This window comes from Capra hircus, chromosome 4 (genome assembly GCF_001704415.2).
Source record: "Capra hircus breed San Clemente chromosome 4, ASM170441v1, whole genome shotgun sequence".
Taxonomy (NCBI): domain Eukaryota; kingdom Metazoa; phylum Chordata; class Mammalia; order Artiodactyla; family Bovidae; genus Capra; species Capra hircus.
The window spans coordinates 111582995-111603781 of record NC_030811.1 but is presented as its reverse complement, the minus strand read 5'-3'; the positions used below and the strand labels follow the sequence as shown (position 1 = coordinate 111603781).

The following is a 20787-nucleotide window of genomic DNA, read 5'->3' as shown; positions in this document are numbered from 1 at the left end:
ATTGTCTTCGGTATCAAATTCCCCAACGACTGACATTCCCTTAGCCTCCTCTTCCTTCCACCAGCCCCAGGACCTCTACCCCATGAACCCTGACTTGGACTTTCTTAACTCACTATATATTCTGCAGACTTTCTCCTACAAATCTCCAATGCCTCCCTCCCCCAGCCGTTAAATAAGGAAAACCCCCAAAGCCAGCCTTCTTCAGACATGGATGGATCCCAGGGAGATGGGGTGACTTTATAGGTGACGCTGAAGGGCTACCAGTTCAGCATCACAGAGATGAGGCACACCCTTCAGGTTCGTAGCAAGCTGCCAATTTCCCTCTTTAAGGTAAAACATGGAAGCCCAGCTTGACTGACTTGAAACCCAGAAGCCAGGGGAAATCTGGCTCTTTCCTTCTCTGCCTCACACTGTGTGCACATCTATCTTCTCTCTGAGTTATTCTGAAAGAACCACTGGAGCCTGGGGTTCGGGGCAGAGGTACAATAAAGGCTTAATGAAATAGGGAAGGCCCAAAAAAGAGCCAGGCTTTCTGAATGATGGGAACAGACAAGGCCACTCCTCCGTCCCCTCACCTTCAAGCTCCCTCTGGGGTTCATCCTCCAAGGAAATCAGTCACAGGACAGAGGTACAGAAATGGTAAGAATTTTCTGCATGGCTCTGAAAACACCCAGGTCATCCTCTCCTTCTTGAATTTCTAAAAAGTCTCTGTTTCTTTGTTTTCTGTACTTCTCTGAGATGTGATTCTCAAGTTTCAATTACTAGATTTGTTTCTAGGAGCAATACTCTGATTGTTAAAAATTGATGCGGTGTAAGCACAGAGCATCAGAGCACCTGTCTTTGCAGCTGCAGGTCATGGGGAGGGAAGGGGAATGGGTGGGCAGTTCTGCTCAAGAGCCCTGAGGCAGCAGCCACTTGCCTCCCAGTGGAAAACTATCCAATATTTAACGTGGGACCTGTCAGTGCTTACCAACTGAATCCTGGCTCTATTAACAAGTCTTTCTTGGCTCAAATAAATGTGGGGTTAGATATATCTGGGTTGGAATCCTGGAGATTCCAAGGATTCCACTAGCAGATGTAGTCGTGAGCTTAGGTAAGTTATCTGACTCTTTAACCCTTAGTTTCTGCATCTTTAAGACTGGAATAAGTCACCTATTAGTTCCTTATGACATTTACAAAGACAATATACATAAAGTGCCTCTCAACTCAAATTTTGCTCACATAGAATTCAAGATCATATCCCTAGAGAACGTGGCCTAGGAAAAGGACAGTAGATGTGACTGCTGGTAAGTGGCATGTAGTATTAAGTGGCTGGTGTGTGCCAGGTCCTATGCTGGTGCGATGCAATTTTTAGCCAATTCATTCTTACCAAGACCCTGTAAACTGGGAATTTCTGTCTTCATCAAGGTCCATTTTTTGTTGCAAATGATAACAATAGCTAATATTTATTGAGCACTAACTAGAAATCCGTAAGGAGTTATTGTTACTAACCTCATTTTGCAAATGGAGAAACTGATTCACAAAGAGTAGTTAATGTGAACAGTAATTGAATTGATGTGTACAGGCTGCGAGGACTTCACTGAAGTCAGACACCTTGGTTTAAACCGCAGCCCTGAAGGAGTTACCAAATCTCTCTAAGCCTCAGTCTCCTCGTGTGTAAAAAGAATTTAAAGGGTTGTGAATTACTCACACAGGGAGAGCGAGGGTGATATGCAGATCCATGGGCAGGATTAAGGGAAAACTATGAGGGATGATGAAGCATGTGGTTAGAGGGGTGGGGTGGGAAAGTGCTAGCAACCAACCTAGACCTAAAGAGCCAGAGGAGAAAGTGGGCAAGAGCTCTGTGAGAGCTGAGCTCTCCACTGTTGCTAGAGCTAGAACCATGGACGAGACCAGGGATGGCAGGTATAGGGACGCAACACTGCTAACCCGTGGCCTGGCAGGGAGAAAGCCAAGAGAGACACCCTGACCTCACTCTCCTGGTGCACTCTGGCCTCCTGCCGTGTTTCTCATCACTGACCCCACCCAACTGGAAGTTACAGGGTAAGGAGTCGATTGGGCACATATAGGGTAAAGAAACATACACATTAATGGAGAGTGGATCTGGAAGTGCAAAGGGAAGATCCAGTATGGCTACCTTACTCTACAGACACAGAATTGGTATTGTATTAGTTAGGGTTTCCAGAGAAAAAGAACAGAAAGGTGGTGAGAGGACGGAAGGGAGATGCTGACAACACTAGAAAAACTTCTAGATCTATATAGCTGTGCCCTCTGAAGCCTCCTCATTCTGACCCCCAGGCTCATCATCTTTTTCCTCCCACTCAGCACTTGTAGATCATTTAGTGATGCACAAACTAAATAATTCACACAGTGTTTTCAAAGTGTATCCTGAGTATATCCTATCCTAACAAATATCATGCAACTGATTTTTACCCCAAAGAAGTGTTGAGCCCCCAGATTATAACTCATTTATTTACATAATATTTGATACCAAAAATTCCACCCAAGCATAATAATTTTGATGGGTCTTTTATCAAAATACCAGGCTTTGCTCTAAATTTCCACTTGCCCATCATTCAATAAATCTTCATTGAGCACGTCTAGGCATCAAGTCTTGTTCTCCAAGATTGAGATTCAAAGGTGGAGAACAGTGTGGAGATTCCTTAAAAAACTGGAAAATAGAACTGTCATACGATCCAGCAATCCCACTGCTGGGCATACACACTGAGGAAACCAGGATCGAAAAAGACACATGTACCCCAGTGTTCATCGCAGCACTGTTTATAATAGTCAGGACATGGAAGCAACCTAGATGTCCATTGGTAGATGAATGGATAAATACATATACACAATAGAGTGTTACTCAGCCATTAAAAAGAATACACTTGAATCAGTTCTAATAAGGTGGATGAAACTGGAGCCGATTATACAGAGTGAAGTAAGCCAGAAAGAAAAACACCAATACAGTATACTAACTCATATACATGGAATTTAGAAAGAAGGTAACGATAACCCTGTATGCAAGACAGCAAAAGAGACACAGATGTACTGAACAGTCTTTTGGACTCTGTGGGGGAGGGCGAGGGTGGGATGACATGGGAAAATGGCACTGAAACATGTAAAATATCATATGTGAAACAAATTGCCAGTCCAGGTTTGATGCAGGATACAGGGTGCTCGGGGCTGGTGCACTGGGATGACCCAGAGGGATGGGATGGGGATGGAGGCGGGTGGGAGGTTCAGGATGGGGAACACATGTACACCCATGGCTGATTCAAGTCAATGTATGGCAAAACCAATACAATATTGTAAAGTAAAATAAATAAGTTAATTAATTTTTTTTAATGGGGGAAAAAAAGGCGCACAACATAATATTTCTGCTGTCAATAAGGTTTATGCCTTAGCTGGGAGACGACACATGTACCTAAACATGAATAATGAAGAAAATTAACACAGGCAGGTATAGTAGGGCATGACAGGGTAGATCTAAGTAAGAATGCATGGTCAGAGAGGCTACTCTGAGAAGTTGACATTCGGGCTGAGATCTGAATAATGAGAAACAGACAGCCTTGCTAAGATCAGGGCAAGAGTCATATGGACAGAGAGACAGCCAGACAGCCGGTGCAGAGGCTCTAGGGCAAGAATGTTTGTCATTTTCAGGATCCAAAATGTTGGCTAGTGTGGCTGAAGCACAGTGGGTAGAGTGGTGGTTGTTTGAAATGAAGTCAAAGAATTAATCAGGAGCCAGACCACAGAGGCTTCCTGTCTACAGTAAGGAATCTGGGATTCATTCCAAGTGTGATTGGAAGTCACTGGATGGCTTCAATAAGGGAAGTGACATAATCTAATTTACATGTTTAAAAGATCTCTCTGGCTGCTTTTTTAAAGAGTGGAATCAGATGGAGTGGGAAGAAGAGATAACAGAGAAAAACCTAGAACCCCTATTAGGAGGTTAGCTCAGAGACACCCAGAAAAGAAGAGCAGTGACCAGTAGGAACCCGTATCAGACTCCTTGCTGTATCACTTCACCTTTTTCTATTTTTTTACTTTTTTCTTGATAGACATAATTATAGTGATTTAAAGGCTTCCCAGGGACTCCCAGAGAGTCTGTGGCTCAGTCAGTCAAGAGTCTGCCTACAATGCAGGAGACCTGGATTCAGTCGCTTGGTCATGAAGATCCCCTGGAGGAGGAAATGGCAACCCACTCCAGTATTCTTGCCTGGAGAACCCCATGGACAGAGGAGCCTGGTGAGCTATAGTCCAAGGGGTCACAAAGAGCCAGACACAACTGAAGCAACTTAGCATGCAGCATGCAGAGTGCTTTAGACTAAGGAGATGATAGCAGAGAAGAGAAGATGGCTTTAGGATATGAAAGAGTTGGAGGTAGAATCAAAATGAATTGCTAATGGACAGATTATAAAAGATGAGAAATCAAGATGGATGGTGATGTTGATGGCATAAATTGATGAGACAAAAAATTCCATGGATAAGCATCTTTAATAAGAAATCATAAGTTCTGTTTCAGCCATACTAACATATTGTTATGTTGCCTGTGACCTGTTTTTAAATATTTCTGCATTAAAACATTTATATCATGTATGAATTTGTATATACACACACACATGCATTAATTTAAGCTACATTCTAGGGATGGTTAGTGGTCCTAATTGAGAATTTGACTTCCCAGTGTGTTTGAATAACATTCTATTAAAAATTCTACTCTCCAGACGTCACAACTATGAGTGCTTCAGCTATCATTATTTCTAATCAACCTCAAATATTTGGCTAATTAGCATAAAAAATTCTATAAATGGGGTTTTACTGGTGAAATTAGTTGAAACTGATGAAGTCACTGAAAATAAATATATATGCATTGATTCAAATGTTCTTGAAACACTATCTAGACTTTCATGAACAGGATACAATAATCTAGAGTCTAGCGACTTCACTTTCACGCATTGGAGAAGGAAATGGCAGCCCACTCCAGTGTTCTTGCCTGGAGAATCCCAGGGATGGGGGAGCCTGGTAGGCTGCCATCTATGGGGCTGCACAGAGTCAGACACGACTGAAGCGACTTAGCAGCAGCAATACTCTTATGAATGGGGCCTGAGTCTTGATCTCTAACAGTACTGTATTTGACCGCTGGTTCTAAGGATTCCGAATGTCAGTGCCAACTATAAGGGTAGTTTCCTTCTCCAGGGCATCTTCCCAACCCAGAGATTGAACCCACAATCTCCTGCATTGGCAGGAGGATCCTTTACTGCTGAGGCACCAGGGAAGCCCCAACTATAAGGGTAAGGATCTAGAATACTGCTGCATCTGATTCAAATGAGCATTTCATGAAAGTGCAGTTGAATCACCTGAAAGGACAGAGAACTGGAACTTCATAAAAAATTTTAAACAACAGCTTAGATCCAGAACAAGACAGGAAGGTCTGCTGTAACCATTTCTATTCAGCATTGTACTAGAGATTCTAGCCAGGGAAATCAGGCAAGAAACTGGAATAAAGGGTATCCAGATTGAAAAGCAGGAAATAAAACTATCTCTATTTGCAGATGACACAATGTTGTATGTAGAAAATCTGAAGGAAACCACTGAAAAAAACTGTTAGTAATAGTGAATGAATTCAGCAAGTTTGTAGAACACAAGATCAATATACAATGATGATCAATATATAATATTGATACCCATATACAATATTGATATCAACATACAATATTGATATCAATCTACAAATATGATCAATGATCAATATACAATCAATATACAAAAAGCAATGTATTTTTATTTACATGCAGTGAACAATCCAAAACTAAAATTAAGAAAAAATTCAATTTATAATATAAAAAAGAATAAAATACTTAGGAATAAATTTAACAATAGAATTCAAAACTTACAGTCTGAAAACTCCAAAATACTATTGTAAGAAGTAAAAGAATGCCTAAATAAATGGAAAGACAACTCATTTAGTGGATCAGAAGACTTACTATTGTTGAGATGGCAATACTCCCCAAAGCGATCTGCAGATTTAATGCAATCTCAACTGATGTTTGACCCTAAAATTGACATTCAAATGCAAGAGTGCCAGAATAGCCCAAACAATCTTGGAAATTAAGACCAAAGCTGGAAGACAAAGTCACATGTTCTGACTTGGGGAAGAGTATTATGGGGCTATGGAATGCCCCTTCTACACTTGTGGTCACGGATTTTAAGTGATTCCAGTTGATGTGGCCATGTGTTTACACAAACATCCAGGCAAGGAAGGGAAGGAAGTGAAGGGTGTTTATATAAGGGAATGTTAAAGATGACCAAGATGAAAGCAAACAAAAAAACTGAACAATGAATATGATTAGTAAATAGTTTACAGGTAAATATTTGACGGTACTTTATCCGTTAAATCTTGTCCCTATGCTTTTTCTTGGGGGGGAGGTCTGCATTAGAAAAAGAATTATCCATATCGCTCATTACTCCAGGCTGAATATAACAGCATCTCCAACAATAATCCTTCTCTTTCTCTCTCACCTTTCATTCTTTACCTGTTCTACTCTCAGGTAGGATTTTTAAATATCTTCTAATCACAGCGTGCCTTGCCCAATGCTGCTATCAGGTCTGGTTCTTTTTAAGAGTATGCCCTTTCCCTGCCATATGTCAGACATGAGTCTTATCTAAGTGTTACTGTCCCCTCCAAAAACCATCTCAGTCTCTGTGCTTATATGTCAGAGTCATACTCTTTGGAAGCCATACCCTAGACACCTGGTAGTACGGTGAATATTGTGCTTGGCCCCTCACCTCCTTATTTCTCTTCAGCATTACAGGGGCCCTCCTCCTCCACTATTTTCCTAGGACACAATGGGTTTTCCACAGTATCTAAATTTATCTTGTTTATTTTTTGTTTCTCTCCAAATTCCCATTTCAGTTTCTATCAATTTCAGTTTCCAACTTCTTGATGATATCTTTGAGTCCTCCATCAAATGCAAGTGACTTTAAATGAATGCCAATAGTTTGGAGAAGAAGACAAGAAATGCCATGAATATATAAGATCCATGACATCCTGTGGCGGAGGCAAGCAAATTTGTAACTTCTGATTCTGTGTTTAGCAAATGACTGAACATTCAGGGACTATTAACTATAGAACCCAAGTATAAACCAAGCTATACTGACTAAAGAGGCTAACTCAAAAATAAATTTTATATATATATATATATATATATATATATATATACACACATGTGTATATACTTTTGATTACATGAAAAGATGTTTCTTCACAGAGATTTTGAAAAAAAAAAAGCCCCTCAACCACATGAAATAAAATCCTCATGCTGTAATAAAATATTTCAAATGAATATGTAGTCTCTGAAATATAGAAAATAAAAGAAAACCAAAAATTCCATTAAATCTGCAGCTACACTCATACTCAACCACATGCGAGCATCAGTTAGATTTTGGAAAATTCTCTAGCTTATTTCTTTTGATTTTATTTTGGCTCCTATGTCTTTTCTTAATGTTCAGAAGCTTTTAAAAATAACAGTCCCTTTGCTAAGCATTGAGTTTGTAGTGGGTCACTCTCATTTTAATCTGTTACACTAAACACCCACTAAAGAATCTGAGCCAAGTCTCAGATTTATCCCCAAGTCTCAGCTCTACATTAACATCATCTTATTTTATACTCTTACTATTAATTAAATAAAATAAGAAGTACATTTTTATCAATAATGTTTTAAAAATATTATTTGCAGTGTAGCATGATCACACAGCTCTCCTCAAAGGTAGGTGATTGCTGCTTGGTCGATTTGGTTATGGATTGTACTCATCTCACATGCTAGTAAAGTAATGCTCAAAATTCTCCAAGCCAGGCTTCAGCAATACGTGAACCGTGAACTTCCTGATGTTCAAGCTGGTTTTAGAAAATGCAGAGGAACCAGAGATCAAATTGCCAACATCCGCTGGATCATGGAAAAAGCAAGAGAGTTCCAGAAAAACATCTATTTCTGCTTTATTGACTATGCCAAAGCCTTTGACTGTGTGGATCACAAGAAACTGTGGAAAATTCTGAAAGACATGGGAATACCAGACCATCTGACCTGCTTCTTGAGAAATCTGTATGCAGGTCAGGAAGCAGCAGTTAGAACTGGACATGGAACAACAGACTGGTTCCAAATAGGAAAAGGAGTACATTAGTGCTGTATAATGTCACCCTGCTTATTTAACTTTTATGCAGAGTACATCATGAGAAACGCTGGGTTGGAAGAAACACAAGCTGGAATCAAGATGGCTGGGAGAAATATCAATAACCTCAGATATGCAGATGACACCACCATTATGGCAGAAAGTGAAGAGGAATTAAAAAGGCTTTTGAGGAAAGTGAAAGTGGAGAGTGAAAAAGTTGGCTTAAAGCTCAACATTCAGAAAACGAAGATCATGGCATCCGGTCCCATCACTTCATGGGAAATAGATGGGGAAACAGTGGAAACAGTGTCAGACTTTATTTTTGGGGGCTTCAAAATCACTGCAGGTGGTGAATGCAACCATGAGATTAAAAGACGCTTATTCCTTGGAAGAAAAGTTAGGACCAACCTAGATAGTATATTCAAAAGCAGAGACATTACTTTGCCGACTAAGGTCCATCTAGTCAAGGCTATGGTTTTTCCTGTAGTCAGGTATGTACGTGAGAGTTGGACTGTGAAGAACGCTGAGCGCCGAAGAATTGATGCTTTTGAACTGTGGTGTTGGAGAATACCCTTGAGAGTCCCTTGGACTGCAAGGAGATCCAACCAGTCCATTCTAAAGGAGATCAGCCCTGGGATTTCTTTGGAAGGAATGATGCTGAAGCTGAAACTCCAGTACTTTGGCCACCTCATGTAAAGAGTTGACTCATTGGAAAAGACTTTGATGCTGGGAGGGATTGAGGGCAGGAGGAGAAGGGGACAACAGAGGATGAGATGGCTGGATGGCATCACTGACTCGAGGGACATGAGTCTGGGTGAACTCCGGGAGTTGGTGACGGACAGGGAGGCCTGGCGTGCTGTGATTCACGGGGTCGCAGAACTGGACACAACTGAGCAACTCAACTGAACTGAACACTGCAGTCATGAAATTAGAAGATGCTTACTCCTTGGAAGAAAAGTTATGACCAACCTAGATAGCATATTCAAAAGCAGAGACATTACTTTGCCAACAAAGGTTCGTCTAGACAAGGCTATGGTTTTTCCTGTGGTCATGTATGGATGTGAGAGTTGGACTGTGAAGAAAGCTGAGTGCCGAAGAATTGATGCTTTTGAACTGTGGTGTTGGAGAAGACTCTTGAGAGTCCCTTGGACAGCAAGGAGATCCAACCAGTCCATTCTAAAGGAGATCAACCCGGGGATTTCTTTGGAAGGAATGATGCTAAAGCTGAAACTCCAGTACTTTGGCCACCTCATGTGAAGAGTTGACTCATTGGATGCTTGGAGGGATTTGGGGCAGGAGGAGAAGGGGACAACAGAGGGTGAGATGGCTGGATGGCATCACTGACTCGATGCACGCGACTCTGAGTGAACTCCGGCAGTTGGTGATGGACAGGGAGGCCTGGCGTGCTGCGATTTATGGGGTCACAAAGAGTCGGACATGACTGAGCGACTGAACTGAACTGAATACTGCAGGTGTTCAGTAAATAGTTGCAGAATTGATTTTTCCCTTTTCTATGCTATCACTTGATGCCTAAAATTTCTTTAACAAGACTGATGCTTAACTACAGATAGGGCTTCAAAATCTGAGTACCTCTTGAGATGTTAAACATTGACTTAAGTGCATACCAAGGTATAAATGACTTTTTGCTAAACTAGGTATGGTTAGGCAGGAGAGAGGACTGAATTTGGAGCTTGGGGTGGTGGAATGTGGGGTGAAGGTGCCTCATTCTTGCCATATTGATCTTTCCAAGGCTGACTCTATTTTGTAGGTACATATTTGACTTGTGAATTGTTCTCAAAATGTAGTTACAAAATTTTGACATCCAAAATCACCACAACGAAAACTTTTAAGTAAATAAAGTAGAAAAAATATGGTCTACACCACACATGTGAACAAAGAGTTTACATCAACAGGAAAAGGCAACCTTCCTAACTGAAAAATAAATATAAGGCATAATGAGACAAAAAGAATAAAAACATTCAATATTAATAAGGATTCAAGGATTGTAAATTTTAGACAAAATGTAAAATTAGTATATCCTTTCCTAAGGATAATCAAGCATTAAGTATTTATAAAATGCCTCATGAATATTCTTTTTTTAACCCACTAATCCAACTTGTGGATTCTTAAGGAAGTACTCAAAATGTACATAAAGATTTATATTCAAGGAGGATCATTTCAAGACTTTTTTTAATGACTCTTAAATTGAAAAGCTAAAATTTCCAAAATAGAAAATCAATAATTTTTCCAAAAATAGAAAAGCAATAATTATGAGAATAAGTTTTATAGCCAATGAGCATGATTTCATAGAACAATATTAACATGAGAAAATGCTTCTGTTATATTGCATGTTACAGATTGCATGTACAACATTTTTTTGGTTATATATAAAAAGAATCTGAAAGGATATGGACAATGTTGCGGTTATATCTAGTTGATAGAATTCCAGGTGATTTTATTATCTCCTTTGTGCTCTTTTATAATTTTCACAATTTCTATAGTAAATGTATTACTTTTATAATAATAAAAAAAAAAAAAACCTAGCAAGAAATTTTCCTGGAAAAAAATTTCACCAAAACTCCCAAATGGCTAGCCTCAACCTTACAGGTCTTTTGGACAGTTTGCTCCAGGAGCTAGTTGGTTCCAAACCCAATACTATTTTAAGTCTTGCAATGTAAGGCCCACATTTTATTTGCCAGGGACACTAAGTGGGCCAGATGGCTTGCCCCTTGGAGGAATATTCTCAACCTGGGTGCCCATCAGAACTGCCTGCCCTGCTTTAAAAATGCATGTACTAAGGCTTCACCATGTGAGATGCTATAGATTTGAAGTAGATAGAGCTTGGGAATCCTGTGAGTGTGAGAGAGAGAGGGAGAGAGAGATTTTCTAAAATATACTGCCATTTGTGACAAGACTTCTTTTTTATGCAAACAACATATTTCTATCTTTAAATTAAGAATGCATCTAGGAGATAATTTTCTCCTGTAGATATTTAGCACCAGAAATAGGGCTAAGACAAATTGATTATTCTAAAATATAGTTACTATTTGGGGAAGATCTTTCTTCTGCTTTGTAAATAATTATACCATACAACATTCTGTCATTTAGCTACCTTGTCATACGGTATATAAGGGAGGACAAATACCAAATTAGCATGCTCATTGAGAGGCATTTATTTTACATGTATATGTCACAGAGAGTTTATGGTGGTTTGGCCAAAATAACCATACTTTCATAACTGCCTCAAAATTCTAAGCCAAAGCTATTTTGATGATACCACATAAAAGAAACAGTAGGATCTTGACTGTACCCTGAAGAGGATTCAAAGTTCTTTCCTGCAGAAAATCTCAGAGTCTTTACTTAAGGGAGGAGATGGGATGATCGTCTATGCAGGCATGTTCTTCTAACATTAACAGGTTTCTTAGCTTCAACAAAAGGATGTTAATCCTGTTCTTAGAATTAATGGCTAAGACACAAGACTTCATGGACAACCAACTATATAGACCAGATGTACTCCAAGGAGTTATCATAAAATAAAATCCAAGTTCACTGCAGTGCAATATTTTTTCAAAAGGTCAGTTAGACAAACAATATTTGGATGAAATGGCTTAAACGTCACATTTAGATATTATTTTAAAAATACCCTTGGATCAAGAGAGACATGTAGAGACATATACCTTTTCAGATTTTTTGCACCAGATATGGCTTGGAGGAACACCAGTAACTTATATTGAGAATCTCTACGAGGAACAACCTTATAAATATGTTTCTATACCTATTTTTATGGATATTGTTTTTTTCTCAAAGTACTTTTGTTTTAATAGTATAATTTATAAAGATAACACATATTCACTAAGTAACATTCAAATAATATAACACAAATTATTAAAAAAAACAAACCTAACGAACTCTACCACTATATTTGCCCTTTAGATATATATCTAAGATATACATAGATATATGTATTTATATCTAATACATACAGATAATATAGCTAATATATATAGATGGATGTACTACACATAAATAGGGTTTTATTATACAGTCTGCCTTCCAATGATTTCCTGTCTACAGATTCAACCAACTGTGTATCAAAATTTCCATTCATGGTTGGTTGAATCCTAGGATGGAAAACCACTGGCTGTGGAAAACCAACTGGATTCATTGTACTACACAATTTTACATAAGGAACTTGGGCATCTACAGATTTTGGTCACACACAGGTGCTCCTGGAACCAATCTTCTGTGGATAGTGAGAGATGACTATAGCATACTATTTTCAAGCTTTTGTTTTCATTTAAATATATCAAAGAATATCAACACACAACAACCTTCTCAGTTTCTATTCTACAAATGTACCAAATTTATTGAGTAAGTATCTTATTGATGTATTACTAATTGATTCTAATTTTCACATTAATATAAATGGAAAATTCTTGCATGTACTTGATCTTTGTGAAATTATCTGATTATCTCTTTAGGATGGATTTCTAAAAGTGATACTTCTGAAATCACACTTTCTGATTTCAGGAAGAGAGAAGAGTCTAACTTGTAACTGAGTGTCTATACAACTTCTTTGGCAATTTATTCTACAATGCCTGGTGACACACCTAAGTACTCTCAGTCGCTCTTAAGGCTTATTTGTACTAACCAGCAACCAACTCCTTAACAGGAGTTAAGTATTCACTCCATACTCTCAAACCTGGTCTCAATAATAGAACAAGTGCTTATGTAAAGCAACGAATTGGTAAGGGGGCAAGAAAGAGGTGACAGAAGTCACCTCAAGTTTTCCAGGCTTGAGGAAAGGCTCACCCAGACAGGTTATGCAGTTCTCCTGCACTTCTTGCCTCAGCATTCTGACCCAAAGTAAAGCTCCTTTCAATCACGTCAGCTCCTGACAACATTCTGACCCAAAGTAAAGCTCCTTTCAATCACGTCAGCTCCTGAGATACAGCATTTTCTTTACTGCAAGAGCGCCCACATTTCCTAGTTTACCTAAAACCTTTCCAGTTTGCTCTACTTGTGTTTTTCTTAAAAGTTCCCGCTTTTCACTCCCCAAAGTGAAAGGACGGTAAACAGCATGCTCACCTTGTCTGCTGCTGCTTTCAGTTTCTTATTTATTTCTTAAGCTAAAAATCTACCCCACGGTTTAAAAGACTTGGTAGATGAAGATCGAAATTTCCAAGCAAGATGCAAATTTTGGCCCCTTCTTCTTGGTTTAATTAATAAAATTTATCTGTGAGCGTAACCTTGAAAGATTAAAGGAAACATTTAATGTGCAGATAAAAACATTTGCTACTTTTATGAGGCTTTTAAAAGGCCATAAAGGGAAGTTTTTTATAGTGTTCATGTTTTCTTCAACTAAATTGAGAACTTTTTGGAGTACCATTATTCTTACTTTTTTGTACCTTTTAATCATAGCATTTAAAACAGTACTCTGTACTAAGTGGGCATGCAATAAACACTACTGTGAAACCACTGGGGGCCTGGAGATTTTAATTTGGTTTTTGATTAAGGATGTCCTTCCTCTTGACTCCTACTATGTCATCACAGACATGTGAGGGGGTAATATTGATAGAGCGCTAAACGGGAAGTGGTACCACAAGAACCCAGTTGAATTAGAAGAGTCCCCTTCATGTCTTTGGCTCAGTTGTCCATGGATAGAGCTCATTTGAATTAGATGTGTCTGAAAATTCAATTACTCCAAATGGAAACATCTGGATCCCTTTTTCTCCCTTTAATCCTTTGTCGTGGCGACTCTGCCAGACAGTCCATATCCCTTGTTGGTTTGGAAGGAAATATGCAAGGGCATAGTTAGAAGTGGGGGTAGCTGATGGAAATGTGTCCTTGTCTGCTTTTTTAGTCTATGTGGTCACTTTCCTTCTCTAGCTGTTAGAATCACAGATTTTTATCAGAGTGAGAAGAAATGTTTGTGTAACTCCATCTTTTACAGTAGAAGGAATTTCTACCCAGCAAAATTAATGAGCTACTCAAAAATACATATGCAATAATAGCAGAGCTGCACTAGAATTTTTTCCTTTTTTGATTCTCAATGTAGAGCACTTTTTACCACACCAGACTCTAAATACTGTCTGGAAATTTGTTATTGCCTCATTTCAATCTGTCTTACTGGTATTGGATTGATTTAACCTATAGAAAACAACTGCTCATTTAAAAAGTTTGAGTGTTATAAAAAATAAGAAAGATCCCCCTCACCCAAATTTGCCTGATATCTTTAGTAGATGCTGAGGGATAAGACTGACTTATTTTTTTAGTAGAAGCTATCAGCCAAATTCAAATAGATGTGTTTTTGTGTGTTCATAAGCTAGGACAGAATCAGAGGAAAAAAGTCTGACAAAGAAGATCATGAACCATCAAATACGTCTCATCCTTGCTCTCTAATTCTTTTCATAGAAAAAGAAAAGTTCCGGGAACAAAGAATAAGGAAGAGGTAGACATATATTTGACCTGTGGTTTTAGGCTTAACTTAGGAGAAGCAAAAAATAAGATCTCATTATAATTATATCTGTAGGGGATACAGACAGTCCATTTAGATAAGCTGAGTATCTAGTTTTCTAAACTAAAAAGAACAATTTTGATTCTTTGGGCAAATCATGACCTCATGCAGTAGAGAGGTTACAAGATACTGCTGACCAAGAGGAGTGATTTTTATACAAGCCATCACACGTCTAAGAATACTAAAAAAATATATGTTAAAGTCTATTTAATCTTATTTTGGACATAAATTCTTATCTTCCCTTCATTCCAAAAAAATGTTCAAAGTGACATTTCTGCTTCTAGCACACATTAGAAAATTATGTGAAAATACATTTGGTTCATGTGCAATATTTTGAAAATCTTTATCGGACCAGTTACTCTAGGGTGTAAATTGATCTTCTCATCTCTACCTGCCTGAAGGCTCAAATATGATGTTGGGGTTGTAAAGGAGGATCATATGACAAAAGGAAATAAAATCTAGAGAGAACAGAGGCTTGACACAAAGGCTCCTTCCATTCAGCAAAAGAATAAGACCAGTAAGAGTGCTTTGGGGTGGAGGTCGGGGAAGGCATAGAGGGAGAGAGACGGGAGAGGCAAGAGGAGGTGAAACGCAGGAGACTGGTGCTGCTTCTCCAGTGTGTGACCTAGAGACTTGCCGAGAAGGGAGCTCGGGGGATGTGGAAAGTAGAGTTCTGCATGCTGTGCCTCCCATTTGGTTGCCTGGGAGAAATCCACTGGGCAGGGTGTCCTATGCCAACATGGGGTGGGCCCAGCAGCATAAAGAGAGTGGACAAGTCTGGCCAAAGGAAAGCATCATCTCCCTAGCTTTCAAGTGGATAACCCAGAACATTCCATATGCTCCCACAAAGGAAGCAATGGAAAGGATGATAAAGGTATGCATTGAGATCCAAAGCAGCCTGCCATGAGGCCCACCATGGTAAGAGGAAGGAGACCCCACAGAGAATTTGCAGGATGAACTACTCAGGCCCGGGAATCAGATGCAGGATATGGCAGATCCTCTTCATACTGTTCATGGGGCTCTCAAGGCAAGAATGCTGAAGTAGTTTGCCATTCCCTTCTCCAGTGGACCACATTTTGTCAGAACTTTCCCACCACAATCCCTCCATCTTGGGTGGCCCTACATGTCATGGCTCATAGTTTCATTGAGTTAGACAAGGCTATAAATCGAAGAAAGCAGGGAAAACCACTAAGCCATCGAGGTATGACCTAAATCAAATTCCTTCCGATTATACAGTGGAAGTGACAAATAGATTCAAGGCATTAGTTAGATCTGATAGAATGCCAGAAGAACTACGGACAGAGGTTTGTAACACTGTACAGAAGGTAGTGATCAAAACTATACTCAAGGGAAAAAAATGCAAAAAGACAAAATGGTTGTCTGAGGAGACCTCACAAATAGCTGAGGAAAGAAGAGAAGCAAAAGGCAAAGGAGAAAAGGAAAGATATACCCATCTGAATGCAAAGTTCCAAAGAATGGCAAAGAGAAATAAGAAAGCCTTCCTAAATGAACAATGCAAAGAAACAGAGGAAAACAATAGAATGGGAAAGACTAGAGATCTCATCAAGAAAATTAGAGATACCAAGGAACATTTCATGCAAAGATGGGCACAATAAAGGACAAACATGGTATGGACCTAACAGAAGTAGAAGATATTAAGAAGAGGTGGCAAGAATACACAGAAAAACTATACAAAAAAGATCTTTATGATCCAGATAACCACAATGGTATGATCATTCACCTAGAGCCAGACATCCTGGAGTGCAAAGTCAAGTGGGCCTTAGGAAGCATCACTACAAACAAAGCTAGTGTAGGTGATGGATTTCCAGTTGAGCTATTTTAAATTCTGAAAGATTATGCTGTGAAAGTGCTGCACTCAATATACTAGCAAGTTTGGAAAACTCAGCAGTAGCCACAGGACTGGGAAAGGCCAGCTTTCATTCTAATTCCAAAGATGGGCAATTAATGGCCAAAGAATGTTCAAACTGTTGCACAGTTGCACTCATTTCACATGCTAACAAGGTAATGCTCAAAATCCTTCAAGTTAGGCTTCAACAACATGTGAACCAAGAACTTTCAGATGTACACACTGGATTTAGAAAAGGCAGAGTAACCAGAGATCAAATTGCCAATATCGTTGGATCACAGGAAAAAGCAAGAGAATTCCAGAAAAACACCTACTTCTGCTTCATTGACTATGCTAAATCATTTGACTGTGTGGATTACAACAAATTGTGGAAAATTCTGAAAGAGATGGGAATACCAGACCACTTGACCTGCCTCCTGAGAAACCTGTATGCAGGTCAAAAAGCAACAGAACCAGACATGAAACAATGGATTGGTTCCAAATTGGGAAAGGAGTATGTCAAGACTGTATATTGTCATTCTGCTTATTTAACTTCTATGCAGAGTACATGATGTCAAATGCCAGGCTGAATGAAGCATAAGCTGGAATCAAGATTGCCGGGAGAAATATCAATAATCTCAGATATGCAGATGACACCACCCTGATGGCAGAAAGTGAAGAGGAACTAAAGAGCCTCTTAATGAGGGTGAAAGAGGAGAGTGAAAAAGCTGGCTTAAAACTCACCATTCAAAAAACTAAGATCATGGCATCCAGTCCCATCACTTCATGGCAAATAGATGGGGAAATTATGGAAACAGTGGCAGACTTTATTTTTGGGGGGCTCCAAAATCACCTCAGATTGTGACTGTAGCCATGAAATTAAAAGACGCTTTGCTCCTTGGAAGAAAAGTTATGACCAACCTAGAGAGCATATTAAAAAGCAGAGACACTACTTTGCCGACAAAGGTTTTTAGTATATGGTCAAGGCTATGGTTTTTCTAGTGGTCATGTATGGATGTGAGAACTGGACCATAAAGAAAGCTGAGCACTGAAGAATTGATGCTTTTGAACTGTGGTTGGAGGAGACTCTTGAGAGTCCCTTGGACTACAAGGAGATCCAACCAGTCCATCCTAAAGGAAATCAGTCCTGAATATTCATTAGAAGGACTGATGTTGAAGCTAAAACTCCAATACTTTGGCCACCTGATGTGAAGAGCTGACTCATTGGAAAAGACCCTGATGCTGGGAAAGATTGAAGGCAGGAGGAGAAGGGGACGACAGAGGATGCGATTGTTGGATGGCATCAGAAACTCAATGGACATGAGTCTGAGTAAACTCTGGGAGTTGGTGATGAACGGGGAGGCCTGGCATGCTGCAGTCTGTGGGGTCACAAAGAGTTGGACACGACTGAGAGACTGAACTGAACTGAACTGAGTGCAAACTGAGCAAGATCCACGTGGTTGCAAAGAGTCGGACACAACTTAGCAACTAAAACAACGACAATGGCAAATCCTCGACATGGTCTCCACGAAGCACCGAGATGGGATTAAGGAAGCAGAACGGGGAGACTTGGTCCTCCCAAGGTGGGAAATAAGAAGAAAGGAGCAAGTATGTGTTCATAAGCCACAGATTTCACGGTAGACACCAGAAGGACACTCACGTTATTCATATCTGAGATGGTATGAGTTCAACTTTGTAAGCACTCAACATATAGTTATTCAATATTTGGTAGCATACAGTTTACGGTCTTAAAGGTAGGATAAAAGTCCTAGCTGATTCAAAGTTGCAAGGCTCCCATCTACTGGTAATTTGCTCAAATTTCAGGCACATGATTCTTGAAATTGTTGACAATTTAAGAAGAGCCAAATATAATTCATATACAGTGACAAAGAACATCATAAAAAATAAAGAACATCATAATTTCTCAAAATTGCTCAAAATTCTTGTTGATGTTCAAATGTCAATTGAGAATTTCTAGAGAAGGGTATAGAAATATGAAACAAAGACTTCATTTCCAAGTTGTTTTCAGTATTGTAAAAGTTCCTTCATCTTGGAGACCATTGTTAGAGGAAATACATACATAGGGGTTGAAAGGTAATCAAAACATTTTGAGAAGAAAAGCTGTAAGGACTGATTACCCTCCAAGAATTTTAATGGAAAAAGATAAAAAATAATCATGTAGTCCTACTCAGCACTGTCTAACAGAAATATAACAAGCCACATATGCATTTTAAATTTTCTAGTGGTCACATTTACAAAATAGGTGACTTTGGGGAGAGCGTGACTCAGCCAAGCACTTGGACTTGGTTCCTTCATTTCCAAGATGGAAGAAACTTACATTGATACCCTGGACCCTGAAAGGTTATTACAATGTCCCTATGATTAAAAAAAAAAAATCAGATATGTGCCTGCAGATTTCCTTATCATCTTATCAAGTACAAAAAGAATAACCCTGATTATTTAAAAAATCTGGCTATCTGCCCCTTCAGTGCTTACCATCAGGTTCCTCTGGCTGAAATCAGGCATATGTCAAGCTGTGATGACAAAAGCTGTATTGAGCAGGATGTGGTCATCCAGGAACCTTGGACAAGAGACTCTGACCGAGACCACATAACAGGTGCCCTCCTCACAATGAACACAGGGATAAAGGTCTGTAGGAACAGACCAGCACCCCATTTGTCTGCAGGCACGGCCAACTACTGTGGTAACCACAGCCCTGCCAGCCAAGCAACATCGTTATGGAGCCTAAGAGTAACCTGGCTTCAGGCCTGCAAGTTCCCAAGCCTCTGCCATGGAAAAACAATGGAAATGCATACTAACTGAATATCTATCTCATCAAATGCGAGGCCCTTGCTTCTTCCTGCTACAGCGGGTTCTTCATTTTTTCCTCCTAATCTAATTATAGAAAGATAAATTATCTGTTACTTTCAAAGTGACAAGTACCTTTTCTTTCCTCCTGCTCTATGAGTGCTTACTCATTTGATGCAAGAAAGAACCCTCATGCTTAGAAGAACTGTTTCAAATCAACCATCATTACAGATAACTTGAAAAATAAATTAAAAATAAGAAGCCAAAAGAAATGAGTAAAGGTAGTCTCAATAGTAATACTTTGTCTAATGTAAGGTATCTAAACTATTTCTCATTTCAGGTATAATCAGTATAAAAATTATTAATGAGATGTTTTATAGGTTTTTTTCATACTAAGTCTTCAAAATCCATTATACATTCTACACTTAGAGTATATCTCAACATGGATGCTAAATATTCAGTGGTTAAAGTAAAATCCAGCCCTACCAAAATAATAAATTTGTGTTTAACAGAAAAATGTTACCCTGCTACCTTCTATTTTAAATGTAAAATACATAAAATTTTTAAATACTTAAAATTTTGGTTTCTTAGTCACATTAGCCATATTTCAAGTGCTCAATTTGAATGGCTAGTAAATACCCTGTTATACAGCAAATATCCAAGTTGATAATTAGCACAGGTACAAAACTGATGTACACTGAATGAATGACTGAATAACTTGTCTGAGTTCCACAGTTTACTAGCTGCTAGTTTCATATTTTTACACTGAACAATTATCTGGGACCAATTGGATATGAGAGGAAAGAGAGAAAGGAGCCGAAGAGTTTGGGAGGAAGCCATAAGGAGAATTAGAGTGCCATGGACACAATCAGAAACACTGAGAAGGAAGACTTGGTTCAAAAGGGAAAATAATGAATATTGGAGCTCTGAAAGTTCCCTGCTGTGAGGAATACAGCCCCTAACAAAGCTCCCAGTGATCATCACTATCACCAACACAATCTACCGTCACAACTGCTCATATCTCTTGGTCCACACTGTCCAATGGCTACACATAATCCCGTCCTATCAGGCCTGAAACCGAAGTCAAACTCCGCTGTACTGTGCTTGGTTCTGTTAGTCTGATCCATGATTCTCAGGATGTTCGTCTGAATTTCACACCTACCTGTTTTCTCACAGATACTCTGAACCCTGAATTTCAACTGCTGCCTGTTCTGCTCTTCCCAGTGCCCTCCTGCCATCCTCGACCACAGCCTTTTGCTTCTGACCTTCTTCTAGTCTATGCCCCTGAATTTTGTTATGCCCAGCCCTATCCATCTCTCTTTTTTTTTTTTTTTTTTTGGCCAAGCAACGTGGCATATAGGATGCAGGATCTTAGTCCCCCAACCATGAATCAAACCCATGCCCCCTGCAGTGGAAGCAGGGGGCATCAATTCACTTTTTAATTTTT

At 39.3% G+C, this 20787-nt stretch overlaps 1 pseudogene; it reads left to right on the top strand.

Moving 5' to 3' along the window:
• On the top strand, positions 18856–19393 carry LOC102183483 (annotated as a pseudogene).